General features: G+C 43.2%; 1 non-coding gene across 1 annotated transcript; it reads left to right on the forward strand.

The window, feature by feature from the left end:
- The first annotated feature begins 1,334 nt into the window (after nt 1–1,334).
- On the forward strand, nt 1,335–1,407 carry TRNAF-GAA (transfer RNA phenylalanine (anticodon GAA)). The gene has a single exon. It is a non-coding gene; the product is annotated as a tRNA-Phe (tRNA).
- Nucleotides 1,408–4,784: the final 3,377 nt, after the last annotated feature.

The raw sequence follows: 4,784 nt of genomic DNA on the forward strand, positions 1-4,784 counted from the left end.
CGGCGGCGGCGGCGAGATCCGGCGGCGGTGGCGCTTTGCAAGGAGAGGCGAGGCAAGGAGAGAGAGAGAGAGAGAGACGGGGCCCGGGGCGGCTTTATAGGGGGAGGGGCGGCCTCGGGAGGCGTGGAGAAGGGGCAAGGGGAGGCGTGCCCGACCGGGACTCGGCGGCGGCGGCGGAGTCGGCCACGTCCCGAGCTCGGTGACGGAGGCGGTTGGCGAGCTGGGCTGGGCCTGGCTGAGGAGCTAGGCCGGCCCAGTCGGCAGGAGGATTTTTTTAAATAAAAAACAGACAAAGAATTAAAACAAAAGGGATAAGTACAAAATATAATATAGGCATATTATATATCAAAAATTTCAAAAAAAGATTTTCTACAACGTGGACATTTTTATAGCGTCAAATAAAAATCACACTAATTTAAATAAAGCAAAGAGTGCTTCTGCCCTAGTAAAATCCAGTAAGAATCATTTTAAAAAATACCAAAATTAATTCAAATTTATTTCTCTCCAATTTTATGATGTAGGGAATCATGTTACCCTATTTTCCATATATTTTATTTTTGGAGAAAAATAATTTGAATAAAACTCAAATAACCCCAAATTTGAAAATAAATTCAAAAGAACTTTGAATTTAATTCTTTGAAACTCCCAACTCATATTTCATATGTATTGAAGAAGTCATTTTATCTTCTCTCGTGAAAATCATTGAGTTGCATAAAGTTTCAGAATTGGAAATATTTTCCAAATGAAATTCAAGTATTTTCAACACCCCTTGTCATTTAAATAAATGGAAGAAGTCATGTCATCTTCTCTCTAGGGTTTTGTGATGAAAAGAACTTGAATTCACAAAGATCATAAAAGCAAAAATGAAAGTTTGGGAAAGTCCTTTTATTCCCTCTCATTTTAACTTTCAAAAGTTTCGAATTCACTCACTTTCAGTCAATCAATCAAACAATCAATCAAAACTATCTATTTGTTTATAACATTCCAAAATTTATAATTTTGGGATGTTACATATCCCCAATAAAAACCCCATTTTACTTCCTAACTATTGTACCAACCTCTATTTTTCATTAATAGTTCAAACAAGATTCACTATCTTTCTTATTCTACTCTTTCACAAACGGATCCGAACTGACTTCTTTGGATCTTATCCCATTCATACAAATGAACATATTATAGTATAGGCAAGTAATCCCTATTATTAAGTAAGTCATTCACAATCCATATCATTATCCTGATATTTACTAAGTCCAATTTGAGAATACTTTTTCCTTTTTTAGTCCCTTTAATTGACATAGATACAAGTACTCTACTAGGATGATGCACAATAAATAGTCAGGATAGCTCAGTTGGTAGAGCAGAGGATTGAAAATCCTCGTGTCACCAGTTCAAATCTGGTTCCTGGCACAGAAAAAACGATCTGCCGAATTCCAGTAAAGCCTATTTCACTTTTAGCCTTCATGGTGAATGGCCCACCCTTTCTTTGAACCTTGTCAATGATCGAACAAACTTACAGATATGAACTGAGTGCCATTTGATGAGTAAGATCGAACAAGGGAGAGGGATATGGAAATGATGAAGTAATGAAAGAGGAAGTCATACCGGTTAATGCTACAAGTGCCTACCATATTTCTTGAAATAATATTCATCATAAAGATTCACAACACTATTGGCTGCCTCACCAAGAGTTTGGAACGGGTGCTTCGCGTTGGTTATGACTTGAATTATGCGGTTTAGCTCCACTAAATCAACCTGTGGCACTGAGTGTAACTTCACGTTTTCGACAAAACTATCGAAAATCCGTTGCTGGGGTGCCTTTCCCCCAAATTGGGATATAAAGGCGACAAATCTCTTCTCGAGTATATCAGGGGTTATAGTTTCCGTCCCAGAAGTCGAGGCATCTGCATTTTGTGCAGGGTCATTATCGGGCGAGCATTCCGCAGTGGTAATGCTAGACTGCGGCACAGCGATCAAAATAAAGCCAGTCAAAACGTGCCCAGCCCAGACTGGGCAACGTGGCCATAAAGCGCGAACCAACATCCGTGATACGAAAACCAAAATAAGAATGAGGAAGAAAAAGATATCGGGATACGCATTCAAGCCAAGCACAAACTTACCAAACACTTTAGAGCAAAACACTTCCAAACGGCACATTATCCGCAACATGGAATGAAAGAGAAATTCAAATTATGTAAGGTTTTGAAAAAAGTCATGCGTAGAGTCCACGGGGAGCCTTTTTCGATTTGATCTCTAGTAAAACTAAGACTGGAGCTTGAAGCCACAACTCATTTTCCTGAAGAAGCCTAACTTCAGCATTTTTATACGATTTTCTGACTATCATTTGCCTTTAATTAAAATATGATAATCTTCGATTGGTAGAAGTGAGTCCGGATCTCCCTCTTTTCCACTAAAGCATTTCATTTCTATATGAAAAGAAGAGATGCTTCTAGGGACAATAAAGATCACTAGGAAAGAGCTGAGTTAAAATGGCACTCACTTGATTAAAGGGTTTCGTGTGTACTGACTGATCTAAGTGCAGAACCATTCAAGAAACGTAATTGAAAGAAAGAAAGAGCGCTATTCTTCTTTAGTTAGGTACTGCCATCAATGAGTTTGCTAAGAAAGACCCCGGTGGAATATTTGGCCTGCTTACTAACTTATAGGCCTCAGAGGGGACCCTTTCTCGCCCAGCCCTACCTACAGGGAGTGTAGGATTTCGTTCACAACTCTTTTTCCTAGAAATCTCAATCCAGGGAGTCACTACTCTTTTTCTCAAACAAGAAGCTGACAAAGAGATCCATCCATTTGATTTTCCCAAGAGACTGGTTTGATTCCACCAGAGTCTCTCTTAGCGCATAAGTAGAAATTCATTCTGATTAGCATGAAAACCATTCTGCAAGATATCAAGAAATTCTTTAAATAAGTCATCATTCATTAGCGCGTAAGAGCATTCATTCTATCAACGATATTTCTCGAACTGGCGCACTTCCCTGTAGAGAGGAAAGTAGGAGATTTCTCGTAAGGATTATACGTGATTTTCCCATTATGTGAGCGTGCATTTCCTCAATCATTAAGAATTGGGCCTTGGGAAGAAAAACTAGTTCTATGTCAATTCTATAGCCAGAGAAAGAGGGAATGAATGATCGGTCTCGTTCTGGATCTCTTTCCTTGCGCCCTAGTCCATTCCATCTATCTTGACTGCAACTTGGATTCTTTCTTGACTGCTATTTGGATTGGTAGTCTGTCAAATCTCTAAGCAGGTGCCTAGAAAACCTTTCGGAATAGGAGGAGTATCAGATAGTTTCTCATCAGGAATGGAATTCGGTTTCCAATCTGGTCACATATGACTCTTGCCCTAAAGCAATTTCTTGATTAGGAGAAGTGGGTGGCCCATAGAAAGGAATGCCTGCCTATCCATAGCCGGGCAAATTGCTGCATATTCAAGTCACCCAATTCTCTTCTCTTGCACTATGTCTATTGGAATGGACCCTTGATTCTCCAGTAGATCCTCCTGGTATGGAAGGATATCATCCACAAAACAGATTGCGGAAAATGCCATCCAAGTTCGCAAAGGAGTGGTCTTCCTAATCTCTCTTTTGTTTGTGGGAATCTCTAGTGAGACATGTGATAGAAGGGGTAAAGGTGAATTTAATTCCTCTTTCTCTCGGAAATATACGCCACATGCCAGTGATCGATCTCTCTCAAGCTAGGTATCGGTGAAGTCCGTCATTGAATTGAAGTGGTAGAGTGGTAAGTGGGCGTACGGTCTATGGATTTCTTATCAGTGGCATTAGTTCCTTCTCTAGATAGATGGCTATTGAGCTTCTCATTCATGAGAGTCATGCGCCGGATCAAGGGCTCCCTCATCTCCTATTTGGAAATGTATAGGTTCTGTATGTAAGTGGCCAGTGCCCGCGGGTAAAGGCTGGTCATCAAAAGTCATCTAATCCATCTAAGTGCCAGTATTGCCCAGTGCTTGACTGGAGTTGTCATGATACCCGGATACTCACCTCACCATACGCCAATTCAGGGAAAGGTCATGCCGGGAAGCTTCCTTGAAAGTGTAACGCCCCGGATTCGATGCGCCAGGTGTCTTCCAGTTATTCGCCGTTGTTGCCACGTCATATGCTTGCGTGTTGCATTTTGCCATGTCATCATCTACATTTCATATCATGTCATCATGTGCATCTCATTTTGCATACGTGTTCGTCTCATGCATCCGAGCATTTTTTTTGTTGTCCGTTTTGCAATCCGACACTCCTATGTCCTCCGGCGCCCCCTTTTGCCTCTTTTCGTGTGCGGGTGTTAAACCTTCTCGGAATGGACCGAGGTTTGTCAAGCGGCCTTGGTACACCACCGGTAGACCGCCTGTCAAGTTTCGTGCCATTTGGAGTTCGTTTGATACTCCAACGGTTAACTGGGGAACCGTAAAGCCTCTTTTGTGTGCAGCCCAACACCCCTCCCAAACAGCCCTTGAGCCCATCCAAACCCCCTCCATGCTCTCGGTCGTTCGATCACGATCGCGTGGCCGAAAAGCGCACCCCATTTGGAGTCTCCTAGCTCCCTCTACCTATAAATATGTGCCTCCCCCAAAAATCCCGGGTCCCGAAACCCTAGGCCCGCTCCCTCTCCGCCGCTGGACACGTCCGGATCAGACCGGACATGTCCGCTCCACCGCGCCGCCTGCCGCAGCGAATCCCAGCGTGCCACGTGGTGATCCTCGCCGCCAGCCACCGCCGGCCCGCGAGCCCACGGCGGGCCCGTGAGCCAGACTCCGCCGCCCC

Source organism: Triticum aestivum, chromosome 6B, assembly GCF_018294505.1.
Source record: "Triticum aestivum cultivar Chinese Spring chromosome 6B, IWGSC CS RefSeq v2.1, whole genome shotgun sequence".
Classification (NCBI taxonomy): domain Eukaryota; kingdom Viridiplantae; phylum Streptophyta; class Magnoliopsida; order Poales; family Poaceae; genus Triticum; species Triticum aestivum.